Here is a 15,242-nt window from a genome sequence, read left to right as displayed (position 1 = left end):
GGCAAGGATTAAGGCCAACAATTAATAAATGGGATCTCCTGAAACTAAAAAGTTTCTCTACAGCAAAGATACCAAAATTGGAGTGAAAATGCCTACAGAATAGGAAAAAAATCTTTACCAGCTATGTATCTGACAGAGGGTTAGTATCTAGAATATACAAAGAACTCAAAAGACTAAATATCAAGAAAACAAACAACTCTATGTAAAATGAAGCATGAAACTAAACAAAGAGTTCTCAAGGGACTGCTATAAGATAATGCTCTTGTACAATGGTTTAATAAAACACTGATTGGCCAGTAGTCAGGCAGGAAGTATAGTTGGGGTGAGCAGACGAGGAGAATGCTGGGAAGAGGAAGGTTGAGTCAGGAGTCACCAGCCAGATACAGAGGAAGCAAGATGACAAGGCAGAACTGAGAAAAGGTATCAAGCCATGTGGCTAAACATAAATAAGAATTATGGGTTAATTTAAGTGTAAGAGCTAGTCAGTAATAAGCCTGAGCAAATGTCCAAGCAGTTATAATTAATATAAGCTTCTGAGTGATTATTTTACAAGCAGACCTTGGGACTATGAGGGCCTAGTGGGACTGGAGAAAATGTCCAACTACAAAGGACAAAATGCAAATGGCTGAGAAACATTTTTAAAATGTTCAACAATGCCCCTAGTAAACACCACAGACTAACAAATAAAAGGCACAATTTCAGGAATAGGTTACCTCTCTCAGCAATGTTGGCAAATGAGGTCCCATAGAAACTAAAATATTACAAGATATTGCCAATATACTTGATTGTTCTCCAGAACCTGATGGTTAAGACCTGTCAATGAAGACTCCACATTCTTGAGTCATAGAGCGTGAAGAAATTAAGGTGGTGCTCACTGAGAAACCTCATCCCTACTGGCTAATTTTCATGGTGCTTGAAAGTATTAGGCATGATACCAGAGAGAAAAAAACAATCATCACTCTTACCCAACTGTGAACTATAATAACAACTGGCCTGGTGAGATATGCCTGCTGGTACAGTAGTGGCATGGACATCATGAGAGGAACCAGTAACTTTCTGATTGGATTTAAGGCCCACTCCAAAAGTTGAAACCCATATCTAAGCACCATTATTGGGGCCAAGAAACTATAAAGTAGGCAGGTCACAGGCCTTGGGGGGAGGACCTATTAAAATAAAGTACTCAGCTAGATGGACATGGTATTAAGCACACTCCTAAGCAGTTACAGTTATACACATAGATTAGTGCAGTTCTTGACAATCATTAGAAAAGCTTTTCTTTGAAGTAGATAAAGATCAACACAGAGACCCACAACTGATCAAGGTGCAGAGAATAAGAGACTTTAGAATGCGCAGTCCTAAATGGGACATCTATGTTATACCCCGCCTACCTGAGGTTCAGGGATCGTGGCAGAAGAGGGGGTGAAACATCTAGAGCCTTAGGTGGTAGATGAAGACTATGAAACATCATTTTGCAGACCCAACAGGGCCATTGCACATATGAGCAGCTGTGACAGTCTGCACAAGACCAGCACAGGCTCAGGCCAAACAAAATTCCAGCATGGAGAAGGCAAGGTGGGCATGAAGCCCTAGCCAAGGAGCTGTTGGCAGTTGACAGCTGCTAGGGGAAGGAGAATCAGTTTTCTTTAAGGGTGAAAATCCTAGTGCATAGACCATCCTCCAGTGAAGGCCACACATCCAAGAGTATAAACTGTACTTAACAGGTTTAAGAGAGAGAGAGAGAGAGAGAGAGAGAGAGAGAGAGAGAGAGAGAGAGAGAGAAGGAGGGAGGGAGGGAGGGAGAGAGAGAGAGGGGAGAGAGAGAGAGAGAGATAGAGAGAGAGAGAGAGAGAGAGAGAGAGAGAGAGAGAGAGAGAGAGAGAGAGAATACAAATTTGGATGAGTAGGGAAAGTGGGATGGACCTGGGAGGGATGGAGGAGGGGTGAATATGATCAAAATGAATTGAACAAAATTCTCAGAGAACTAATAAAAATGAGGGGAAACAAGAAATGCAAAATAAAAACATTTTAAGAAGAAACACAGTAAGTACAAGTTGGCCCTATAAAGAAACAGGGTGGCACACCCTCCCTTCACCTCTGACAGGTCCTCCCTAGGACCTCTGCTGCAACGTCCAGCAGAAGCCAGATTGTAGGTCAGTTTTCCAGACGAGAAATGACTGGAGAAGGGTGGAGACTTGATGTGGAGATATGAACTAGGGCAGACCCTTTCCCATTCTACATTCTGGTATTTGATACTTTGTAGGGACACCTCGACCTAAAGACAGGCAAACCTAAAATTTGTAGGCAACTAGGAACAGCTGTGGACACACATATACACCAAGGTCAGCTCCTACCCTCTCAATATCAATATGATTCAAAAGGAGGTAAATAAGATGTTTCTGCCAGCCAAGAACTTCATGCCCCTAAGTAAGTCGTGGCTACATTAGTAATTTAGTTTGCAATATTAAAATACATGATTCATCATGAGTAGATATTTTTTCATCCCCCTCTCTGTGAAACTCAATGATTAAGATATTAGGTTTAAAATAGACACTGTTGTGTCTAAATCCAACACAACAGTGCTAACACAACAGTGTTTGGTTCTAGGGCCCAAATTATCCTGGGTATGCTGATTAAACTCCCTAAGCCTTTCCTCATCTGTAAAATGGGAACATTAGAACCTACCATGTGGGGCTGTTAGGAAGATTAAATAAGATGTTCATCAGGCAGCACAGGATTTGACTAGTAAACACTAATGTTTATTATTAATCCCACACTGGGCATTTATTTAATAAGTAATTCTTGGAAGTCTGTTAATAACTGACCTGCACTGCCTTCTTTTGCCTTCACTCTGGCTTTGGAAGCCTTTTTCACTTGACTTCAGGGGTTACCCAGAATGCTACAAACTGATCAGCAATTTATACTGGAGCAACACATTAAATGAATTTGTTTCAAGATTTATCACCTTAGACAAGATGAAATTAATAGCTTTCAGTGAGAAAATTGTTCATTTTGCAAGTACAAGTCTTTTGCATTGAAAAGAAAATATCTAAATAAAATATCAATCATCACATAATGCTATTTGAGAAATGTAATTTAGAAAAAGGTAACTTTGGCTTTTATCAAAAGGTTTTATTTTGGCTGATGTCTTTTATGGCTATATAATCCTATTTTTTTTTAAACTTGAGAGACTTTACTTTGATCTGTGGGTACACTGAGACGTTATGAGGATGGTCAAAAGGCACCATAATTGCAAAAGAGAATGTGAAAACACAAAGCAGTGATGATATGCTCAACACCAAGTTTTGAATAGCTAAATGGGAAGTGGGGAAGTCATATGTAAGGTACTGCTGGTGACAAGGAGGCAAGATTAAAAGATACCTAATTGATCTGCATACATTTACTCTGTTTATCTGCATATATTTACTCTGTTTATCTGAGCATATTTATTCTGTTTATCTGCATATATTTATTCACATTTCCAGAGTTGATGTTTGTGCCTGGCATTAGGCTTGAACTTATATAGATGAATTTTTTTGCTCCTGGGGGGCACTGATCCTGTCATCGGAGTATCCAAGGTCTCCTAGAGAGACACACTCATATATAAACTTACCCATCTGGAGAGTATGATGGGCATTGTGCCATAATATGAACAAATCAATATGGGAATATGAATTCAGGAGACAGGAGAGTAAATTCATTAATTAGCTCTTGCTGAGTAACAAACCATTCTAAAATTTGTGGTTTCAACATCAGCTATTTATTCAGCTCACCATTTTGGTCCAGGTTTGATTCATCTCATCTGTTTTTTTATTACATGTCTCTGGTCAAGTGATAGATCTTCTGGTATCTGAATAATTTATGATAACTTCATTCATGAAATGGGCAACAGGCAGCCAAGTAAACGAGTTATACATCTCTTATCTGACCTAGGGTTCTTCCCAAGGTAACTGGCATCACAGGGTCCTCAAAGCAGCAATTGGAGAAATGAGCATCTTTTTCAAGTCAGATCACGTTTGTCAAAATCCTAATAGCCAAAACAGATTATAGGGCGAAGCCCAGAGCCCATATGAAAGGGCAAGAAAGTTCTACTTTTAAAGGGTTGTGTGTACTGGGATGGAAGAAACTTAGGGGCATTTTCACAGCATATTACAAGCCTGTATACAAGTGAGACATCTGAGAAGAATATTCCAGTCTCCAAGAAATCTGTCAGAGTAGAAGCTATTCCCTGGAAGAAGAATCAAGACTGGAGCTAGTGCGCATGGATAAAAATGTCTGAAGTTCAGCCAAGGTGTGGCAATGAACAGTGAGCAATGTGTTTAGGAAAGTTCTGGAGATAAAAATCAGGGTTCACCGTGTGATTTTCCCATGTTGTGCAGGTATATTGGAAATATCTATGCTAGAGTGACTCCCGCCATATCACTCCCACTGTCAAGCTGCGCCTCTGAGGCTTAGAAACTCACCCAATAAGACTTCCAGGGATGTTCATATAATGAGCTACGCAGGTGAAACCCCATTACAATGATTGTCCTTACAGGAAGGCCTTACTGACAAGAACATCCTGGGGATAAAATCAGCAGTGTCTTCATAAGTCATATGAAGCAGAAGTGTGCTTTCAAAGTCAAAGACAAACGCTGCTGGCAGGTCTGCCGAAGGGAAGGAAACAGGCCCAGCAAGTCCAAACTGTGTCATCAATGGTGTGCCTTCCATGTCTCTTTTCACTTACCCCTGGCCACATGTTTTATGCTCAAGATTCAGGTAAATGGTCACTATCTGCTTCTTTGATTTGTTAACTTATTAATCCATTCATCCATTGAGCAAATGTATATCAAATACCTTCCAAATGCCAATAGGAGCTAGGAGAAAACAGACATGAAAAAAACTCCCACTAAGGGTCTTACCATTTGATAAAGAGGGGGAGACGTAAATATAAAGCAACAGTCTCATATGGTGATAGCACAAAAAAAGAGCTTGCTGTACAAACTACACTCAGCCCAGAGACAGCATCCCAGTAACCACTGTACTTTAGCTGAATCTCCAAGAATGTTTCAGAAATCAGCAGACACTGGGAGGGCTTTCCAGGCAGAGGAAATAGTTTGTACTGAGGTATGGAAGTAAGGGAAGGCGTGGTTACACCCAGGAAGTATTACATAGAGTAGACAAGAGCCAATTAAAATATGATGGTCCAAAGCCGGGCGGTGGTGGCGCACGCCTTTAATCCCAGCACTCGGGAGGCAGAGCCAGGCGGATCTCTGTGAGTTCGAGGCCAGCCTGGGCTACCAAGTGAGTTCCAGGAAAGGCGCAAAGCTGCACAGAGAAACCCTGTCTCGAAAACCCAAAAAAAAAAAAAAAAAAAAAAATATGATGGTCCAACCATGAACCCTCCCTTCTCCAGGAGCAGAAACAGTTCCTGATTTGATGCAACCACATCTGACCTTGTCCATGGAACAGACTTTGGTCCCCACTTCTGACATCAGTAAGCAAGTTGTATAGTTTGAGGGATACAGAATGAAATTTGTTAAAGCCTCATCAAGAACACATGTAGGCTTTTCATAAAGATAAACATGATTTATATATCCCTTTTAAAATGAAAGGAGAGTCAACAAGGACAGCAGGGAATCCCTCCATTCAAACAACTCTCCAATTCCAGAAGTCCTGACTGACTGGAGAACCTAAGTTCCTAGTACAATGTTGAGCAATAGTGGATGTTTCATAAGAGTCAGACCATTGGCTAACCTCCTTACTGATATAATCTCATGAAACCACCATACTACTTTTATGGAGATATAGCTATAATTATAAATAATGAGGTTTAAAATTAAGGGATGACATGTGAAGTTACAGTTGGGGCATTAGTCAAGTTTAGAAGAGCCTGCAATCTACCCTCTCCTTTCTGTCTCAACAGACATCTTTGGCCTGAGACTCCAGGCTTGGGTCGTGCTCATGGCTCCAGGAACCTCAGTCTAAATATCTCCCGACTCTGAGTTTTCCTACCTGCAGCTTCTCTGTCTACAACCAGATTCATCAGACTCACTTATTCATTGAGGAATACATTTGCATCTCAAGTGCTGTATGTGAGACTCAAGATATGAGACATGGCCTCAAGCCTAAAGTGTTTCTATTACAGTAGGCTATTCCTAAAGTCACCCATCCATTCATTCAGACTAAAATGACTAAGTACATACTGTGTGCCCAGCACTCTGTAAGGCTTGGGATGTAGAAGCGAATAATGAACTTGAAGTTCTTGCCCATCCTAACGGAATTCAAGACATGTACATAAGCAATTTGCATCCGATATAGGGTTGGAATTTGGGTTCCTTGGTGAGTACCTGACAGCTAACCTTCTTGGAAGTGCCATTGCTACTTAAATGTCCCACCACCATTGCTGTTCTACTTCTTTCCTCCATTCAAAGTCACCTCCATCCCCTAGACTTCCCTCTTACCACTTCCCTGAGACTACCCTTGTCAAGACCACCAGTGACTTCCAGATCAGCAAACTGATTACATTCCACCTTCACCAAAACACTCTCCCTTTAATTTCCTCTGTACAACCCAGGCATTTCTCATAGCTCACTGTCCATCCTTCCTAAACTTCGCTGGCTCATTTTCTTCTCTTAACTTTGAATCACTTTATCTCCCAGAGGCTTGATACTGTGACCACTGGAATGCCTTTTCTTGTCTTCTCTCTTCCACTATTTCTTTTAAAAAAAAAAAAAATCATTACAGCGAAACCTGTCTCAGTTAGGTTTCTATTGTTATGAAATAGACCATAAGCAACTTGAGGAAAGGATTTATTTCATCACACAGCTTATAGTCCATCATTCAGAGAAGTCATGACAGGAACTCAAGGTAGGAACCTGGGAACAGGAACTGGTGCAGAGGCCACGGAGGAGTGCTACTTGATGAATTGCTCCCCAAAGCTTGCTCAGCCTGACTTCTTATAGCACTCAGGACAACGAGCCCATATGTGGTGTCTTAGTTGGGGTTTCTATTGCTGTGAAGAGATACCATGAAAACATTTAATGGGGTGGCTCAACAGTTTCAGAGGTTTAGTCTATTATCATCGTGGTGGGACACGACAACATGCAGGCAGACATGGAGCTAGAGAAGAAACTGAGAGTAGAGAAGGAGCGATAGCTTGATCCTGCAGGAAATAGGAAGTGATCTGAGTCACTGGGAATGGCTTGAACATATAAGAGACCTCAAAGCCCACACCCACTGTGGTGATATTTTGTGTATGCTCTAACAAATAAAGCTTGCCTAAAGATCAGAGGGCAAAGCCAGTCACTAATTAGCCATAGAGGCCAGGCAGTGGTGGCACACAACTTTAGTCCCAATGCTTGGGTTCTCATGCCTTTGCTCCCAGTACCTGGGAGGCACACATGCCTTTAATTCCAGTACTAGGGGGATGAGACAGGAAGTGATATGCCTGGGTGCAGAAAAGGAATATAAGGTGGAGGAGACAGGAGCTCAGTCTTTTTCAGCTAAGGAGTTGGTGAGCTAAGAAGTGGTGGCTGTGACTTGTTCCTTTGTCTCTTGGACCTTTCAGGATTTACCCCTGATATCTGGATCCAGGTTTTTATTAAGACCAATTAGGATTCGTGCTACACCCCACAGTGACACACTTCCTCCAACAGGCCACACCTACTCCAACAAAGCCACATCACCTACTAGTGTCACTCCCTTTGAGGGCCATTCCCTTTCAAACCACCACATGTGACATTACTCACAGTGAACTGGGCCCTCCCACATCTATCATCAATTAAAAAAAAAAAATGAACCACAGGCTTGCCCACAGGTCAGTCTGGTGGGGGCATTTTAAAACTAGCCAGAACAACACCCAAATTCATATCTCTACCCTTGACTTCTTTCTAGAATTGATACCAAGTTTATCATTTAAAATACAACTTTCTCCTTTAACCACTGACTCTACTACTCTCACATCACAGTCAACAGCATCACTGTCTCTTGGATTTATTTCTTGAGCCAACAGCACAAGAGTGACGAATGAGCTCTCAGTCCATAAGCAAGGCCAACCACTGCATCTCAAAGATACCTCTGGGATACCTCTACTTGTCTCCATTCTCGACACCCTAAACCCATTTCAAACTACAACTGCCTCTTTCCTGAACCATTGCAAAAGCCTTTCAGTGGACCTCCCAGTTTTTAGTCTTGTTCCTCTGTTAGTACCCATGAAGTAGCCACAATGAACTATTGGGATGGAAATCAAGCCTGCTAACCTATGCTCCAATGGTTATATCACACTTCAAAAAATTCACATTCTTTACCTGCCCTGAATCCTGAATGTAATATCGGATCACTTTGATACTCTCATCTCCTCCAAGGTTTTACTTTGGGCCCTCCACCGCAATCACACTGGCCCAGGGCCTTCACAACAGTTGCTCTCTTTGACTGGAATGTTCTTCTTACTATACGCCTTACATTATTAATATCTCAGTGGGTTTTTATTTTGTTTCATTTCCTAGTGCATGCATGCGTGTGTGTTGAGGAGATTCCACATGTGGAGGTTAGAGGACAGCTTGTGGGAGTCAGTTTTCTCCTTCCGCTATGTAGATCCAAGAATTCAGGTCACCAAGCTTGGGGAAAAGCCTCTTTATTAGTTGAACCATTTCACCACCCTTTGCATTACCTCCTTAGAAAGGTCTTCGTGGTCACCCACTCTAACGTACTTCTCTATTTTAATTCTCCATGTCATACTCAGTCCTAATGTATCGGTCTCTCTGTGTGTAAACTGTTTCTTGCCCACTTCATTTTATTAAAATATACAATCCCAGAGTATAGTGTGTTTGTCTTGCTTAGGATATGGGAGAGTAAATGTGGTGATTATTTTATTTGTGCTCTAACAAATAAAGCTTGCCTGAGAATCAGAGGACAACACTAGCCACTATATTAAACATAGAGGTCAGGCAGTAGTAGCACAAGCCTTTAATCCTAGCATTCAGGAGGCAGAGATTCAGCCGGATCTCTGTGAGTTCAAGGCCACACTGGGAAGAGAGCCAGGCATGGTGGTACATGCACTAGTTAACCATAGAGGTCTGGAGGTGTATACAGACAGACAGGAAGTAATAGAGCTGGGCAGAAAGAGGAAGTGATGTAGCTGAGCAGAGAGAGGAAGTAAGATGGCAGAACACAGAAAGGTATATAGGCATGAGCATACAGGAAATAGTTCTCTTGGGATGAGGATTTCCTAGTGGTAAGAACTTGCATCCGGTTTGTTCTATTCCTCTGATCTTTCAGCTTTCACTCCAATATCTGACTCTGAGGTTTTTTTTTTATTAATAAGGCCATTTAGCATAGCAATTCATGTTACAAGTAAACAATACAGATTAGGGAATCAATAAATGTTGAAGAAGTAAAGAGATGAATCTCCTATAAATTCTATAATAATAAAGGGGTGTGTTAATGTTTCAATAGATATTTTAAAGACTTTAACTTTTGGAATTTAGAAAGGAAGCCTGTAGCATCATAGGAGCCTGTAGTACATAACATAGAAAACTGCCAAAAATGAAATCACAAGAAATCCATTCATGAGCAAGAAAGAATTTTAAGGACTTTTTCTGAGAACAGCAGAGACATTTTAAATCCAAGCATATAAAAATGCATTTCTCAAAATAAAATTCTGAAATATGTAGACAGTTGGATCATATTGACCACAGCTGGATTAGGGCATGCCCTGCAAGTCTCCCATGTTTCTGCCTAAATATTTATGGCTTCCTTTAGAGTATGGTTCTGCCTGATGTTTCAGATGACAGAAACATTCAGAAGGAAGACAGCTGTCTATCCAGATGTCTGTTGGAAAGTGGAAAGTATCAGAGTGTTCAGCAACACAGATCACCCCAGAATCAGAACAGAGGCCGTGATGAAAACAAAAATAAAAATGGAAGAATGGGCAATAAGAATGTTCCCCCAAATAGAAGCACTATCGATGTCCCCAAAAGTCCACAGCTTCTCATCTTAAGACTGGCATCCCTAACTTCAACACATATCAAAAGGGTGACCCTTATCATACTTCTGACCTAGAGGGCAATCAATGCAGCAGTTCTTAAGAATTCTTCAGGCACAGAAAGCCTGTCTGAAAACAAATCACAGAGTAGCTGGTTTTTATTGATAGGAGAGCTAAAACATTCCAATTGTTTGCAACTAGAAGCTAAATGACTCATAACTCCTTCAAGAAAGGTCATACTGCACAGGAATTAATGGTAATACAATATCTTTAACTGAACTTTTTCAAGCTCCAAAGTCTAACATGTGAATAAAATAATTCTGATACTCTCTGCTAGATAGCCCTAGAAGATGGGTATGTGTCTTTATTCAGCTTTGCATCTTCAATATTTAAAGTGTCTAGGAAGCAAAGAAGAAAGATTTGCTTATTAAATAAATCTCTAGCTTACTCATTCAATCTTTTAACTCTCCTTCCCTGCCCTCTGTGTCTGTGTGTGTCTCTCTCTCTGTCTCTCTGTCTCTGTCTCTCTCTGTCTTTCTCTCTCTCTCATACACACACACACACACACACACACACACACACACACACACACACACACACAAATCCCTACTCAAGTTCATCACTTACATTGTACCTTAAACCTGGGAAGGAGTGGGTCTGGTATCCCACAGTGATCTCATCTTAACCCTGCCCCAAAAGCTTGCCATGATAATCCAGTGAAGGACTCCCAGCTTATTAGAATAAATGGGGCTCACTATTTTCTCCAGATTATACGCAGAAACTTTGACATGCAAATATCCTGAGCACCCAACACTACATGAGCCAGCCAGGAAAGGGAGTCCTGACGACAAAGGCACAGATTATCTTATTAATTTTTATCCTACAAGTTTCAACTTACTAGGACTGTTCAATATTTTCTTAGAGATCCAATTCTTCTGTGCCCAGCAATAGACTCCCTGTTAAATAGAAATGCATACTTTAACACAATAATACTAACAATCACAATGGTTAACATATCAGCACTCAGTACGAACCAGGCCTGTGGTAAACGTTTATCCACATGCCACCCTGTCTATCAAAACCTACAAAGTGAAGCTTTAGTACTACCAGTTTTATAGGTAAGTATCTTGTACTTATCTCACAGAAGGGCAAGGGGTGTAGCTCAGACTATCATGCACAAGAGCCTAGATTAAATCCCTAGCATTGACAGCCCCCACCCACCAAAACACCAATGGCTTCAAGTCCCAAGCCTCCATTCATTAGTTGTGTGACCTTAGGAATGATTGCTAACCTCCTGAGCTTGATTTCTCTATCTTAAGAAAGAATCAACAAAAGCACCTTTACATGGGGCTCTAGAAAGGATTAAGCCAATGCAGCAGTACCTACTGTGTGTGAAAACTAATTTCAACCCCACAATTCTCATCTATAAACCTGACACCCCAAAAGTTCTGGTATCAGATCTTTCTCTTAAACTGGTTGTATCAGATTCCCTATGGCCACAAACTTAGCCCATAACAACAACATGAATTTATTATTCAATAGTTATTTGGGTCATAAGTGTGATACGCATCTTCCTTGGCTAATAGTGAGACATTAGAAGGCTGCAGTCCTTCCCAGACTCAAAAAGAACCCATTTCTCCCTCATCTTTTCTGACTTCTAGAAGCTACTCCCATCCCTTGACTTGTTCATTCTATCTTCAAAGCTTAGCAGTGGTGGCTTGAGTCCTCGTCCCACAGAAGAGCACCACAACTGCTACACCACTGCATCGTCTCCTCTCTCTTGCCCTCCTCCACCACATTTAAAGACCTTATGATTATATTGAGTACAACCAGACAATCCAAGAGAATTTCTCAACCTTAAAGTCAACTGGCTGGAAACCTTGACTCCACCTGCTACCTTCACCTCCCCTGATGCTTTTACTATACAAGGTCATATATTTACAGGTTCCAGGAATTTGGACACAGGTGTACTTGGGAAAGCCAATTTTTTTTTCCTACTAAGTTGGTATTAAGATTATGTGGCAGCAAAACATGATGTGAACTGATATTACTAATTTTCAGTCTTTAGTTTTTTAAAGAAGTGCAAACATACCCAGAAAAAAAAAAAAAACGTTTTGGCATTTACATGGGTGTCTCAATATAATCAAGATGACACGTAATTAACTGTCATGGCAGATGTATATATGTATGTATATATATATATATATGTATGTATATATATATATATTATATATATATATATATATATATATATATATACATTCACTGAACTACATTTCTAAACTCCAAAAAAAATCAGGACTCTGAAATACATAATGCCAGCTCAAAGGATTTCAGATATAACATTAAGGAATTATGCTAATATTATAATTACAGTTGTTATTAATATCTTTATACTCTTATCTGAATGGGAAGAGAAAATGCTCTGTGGTTGACAGAGTTAACAGATCACGTTCACAATGCCAATGACAAAGGACCTGTGGAAGGCTCAAAAGATCTAATGTCAAAGCACACACACATACTAAAGACCTAATGTCAAAGCACACACACATACACCTCCTTGCAATTGCTCCTTTCTCTCTGTGTATCCCTAGGGAAAAAATATTTACCAACTGTGGTTAAATAATATGCTTCTCTTTCTCACCTTAGAGGGCTTTGAGTTCAGTATAAAAGTAATCAGAATCAGTAAAGGGATTAAATAAAAAGAATCATGTAAATCTGTCATTGGGCCTGGTATACAGTATACACCTAATAAATGGTATTTCTACTCCCAGCTGCTCTACCCAGGCACTGCCTTCATACCTAACACCTATGACTTTCTTTGTGAGATTCATGAGCTTAATTGAAAATGTGTTGATTCACTGAAAGAAAAGGCTTTGGAATTTTCATTTAATTTTGTTCGCATTTTTATCCTCATCTACAGCAATGATGGTAAAAGCCACCCCTGGCTTTCAGCCGCTAAGGCTTTCACATTACTGGCAACTTGTTAATGTCTGTGTTCCACAGGTGCAGAGAGCCATAAGTGACTCACCAGCTTACAATGCCTTGGGGGGACCATTCCTTGGCTTTATCACTGCCTACTCCTTGCTTCTGTTCTCACTATGCAATCTCTTTCGTCCTAATTTGCTTTCCCAAGTAAACTCCACCTTCAACAAGAGGAATGTGCTGTAGAAGTTGGAGAACAAGAAGTTAGGCCCAGATATGTGGACTCAGGAATCTAAGACATCATTCCTTCCTTCTTCCCTCCCACCTTCCCTTTTCCCTTCAGTCAACCCACAAAGGCAACTGAACACTTATTGCTGCTGGGAACTAGAAATGCAATTTCTAGCTAGATAAGCCCAGATCCTGCCATGTAGACTGTACAGATGAGCCCATGAATCATGAAGTCATTACAGTCAATTTTCTCAAAACTTTAATTACAAATTGAAGTGACTGCAAGAAGGAAAAAGTGCAGAGTGATCTGAGACTATTTATGTCTGGGGATTCCAGGAATGCTTCTAAACACATTACCCAGTAGGCAATGGCTACAATGATGTAAAAGAACCAAATAAGCTTTGCATTCTTGCTATATGCAATGTGCATGGGTTTCCACAGCATTCTCACCTACAGAATAGTCTTAAAAGTAGTCATATATGTATGTTCCCTTTTGATCAGAAGAGACACTCAATGTCAGATACTCAATAAATACACTTGCCAGGGTACTAGGAAGATTCAGTGATATAAATGGTTACTGTTAGATATCTATAAAGTTAAGTAACATAAGAAATACTCACGAAATGGTAGATTATATCTGCAATATTTACATAAGAGAATGACACATCTACACTGAGGTCCGAGGAAATATGGAAACATTTGTAGGAAGGACAATCATCAAGTTGGGGAAGAAACTGGAAGTTAGATGTAGTGGTTCTGACTGACTTGAACCATTTAATAAGTAGCACAGTAGCAATTGCTAATCAGTAGGAAGTTAAGGACTCCAGCAGTCCTTATTCTGGAAGCTGAGAAACCCTTCCTTCATACTCCTCCTCCTTCTGAAGCATGGTCCTTGACCAAAGTGACCAAACCTCTAGTCACCAGGTTCCTATTCTAGGCAACAAGAAAGGAGAAAGAACAAAATAAAAAGGGGGGTTATGCTAATTGTTTTAAGGCATGCAAACAGAAAGCTGAAACATTAATAGCTCTATTAACATCTCTTGGACCAAATAGGGTAATATGACCACACCTAGCTGCAAGAGAAGCGAGGAAACAGTCTTTATTATAGGAAGCCTTAGCCTGGGGGGGGGGGGCGGAATTTCCATACCTAAAGATGAAGGAGAGGATGGAGACTGGGGTGAGCAACTGCAGAATCAGCAACGAGGGGCAACGTCTTATTGACTTGGGTTTCTTCCTTGACATCCCTTCACTTGGAAGGCCTCTCGGCTCTTCTCTCTGAACTCACTCAAATGCTGTTATAGCCTCCATTCATGGTTGCTTTTCCTTTCCCTGGGATACTTTCTGGTATCTTCATCACCAATCTAATTCTACATTTCTATTGTGATCTAAGACAAGATTTACCCCCACCACTGGCCCATATCCCAACATCTATTATATTTCACAAATATACTTTTTCTGTTACTTTCTGTTTTATATTTGTTTATAAATAATTATTTATAAATTTATAAAACATATAAATATAATACATTCATATTTATATAAAACATAATATATATTATACACTTACATATAAATATAAATATATATTGCTTTAATTGGTTTGAACATAGTTCCATCTCTGTAAACTGTATATCCTTAGACAAGTCACCTGTGCCCTCTGAACCTTTGGTTCCTCTAACAGTACATGGAGGTAAGACCAATCACTTCACAATGCTGCAGGAAGGATGAGAGAAGATTGGGTGTGTGGAAGTGGTTTATGAACAAAAAAAGCAACACTGTTAGTTAACATAAGAAGAAAATTCAAGTTGCTTGTGGGAAGTGTTTCCTCCCAAAAGAACAAGGGATTCTGTTTCTTCTCTCTAATCTTTCCTTAGCAAGGCTAGAAGATTCCAACAATTCTTAAAATGTATGTACAAGCCGCAAATTAATTTAGAGTTGAGAAAGAAGGACTTCCTTCAAAGAGAAAGACGATCTGGAGAGGCCAGAATGCCCCTGCACTGCTGATAACAGCAGATCTAAGGCCAACAGCCGATCTCAGATCATCGAAGGCAATGAGTCATAGAACCTGGCAGGGAAGCAAGACTTCAGCCAGACACCAGTGGGAACTAAACACTGTGGCTCTTGGAAA

General features: G+C 40.3%; 1 protein-coding gene across 5 annotated transcripts in view; it reads right to left on the bottom strand.

The window, feature by feature from the left end:
- Positions 1-15,242, bottom strand: part of Htr7 (5-hydroxytryptamine receptor 7) — a 114,949-nt gene that overhangs the window by 67,540 nt on the left and 32,167 nt on the right. Inside the window, exon 2 of one of the 5 annotated variants that reach the window (XM_052761230.1) lies at positions 10,860-10,917. The exons of the other annotated variants lie outside the window; for them this stretch is intronic. The gene's annotated coding sequence lies outside the window, so the exon portion shown is untranslated. The remainder of the gene's footprint in view (positions 1-10,859; positions 10,918-15,242) is intronic. 5 annotated transcript variants of the gene reach the window in all.

The sequence above is a fragment of the Peromyscus californicus genome, unplaced genomic scaffold (genome assembly GCF_007827085.1).
Source record: "Peromyscus californicus insignis strain IS unplaced genomic scaffold, ASM782708v3 Scaffold_4__1_contigs__length_199733344, whole genome shotgun sequence".
Classification (NCBI taxonomy): Eukaryota; Metazoa; Chordata; class Mammalia; order Rodentia; family Cricetidae; genus Peromyscus; species Peromyscus californicus.
Note: the sequence above shows the minus strand (reverse complement) of the source record. Positions and strands in the feature narration are given on the sequence as shown.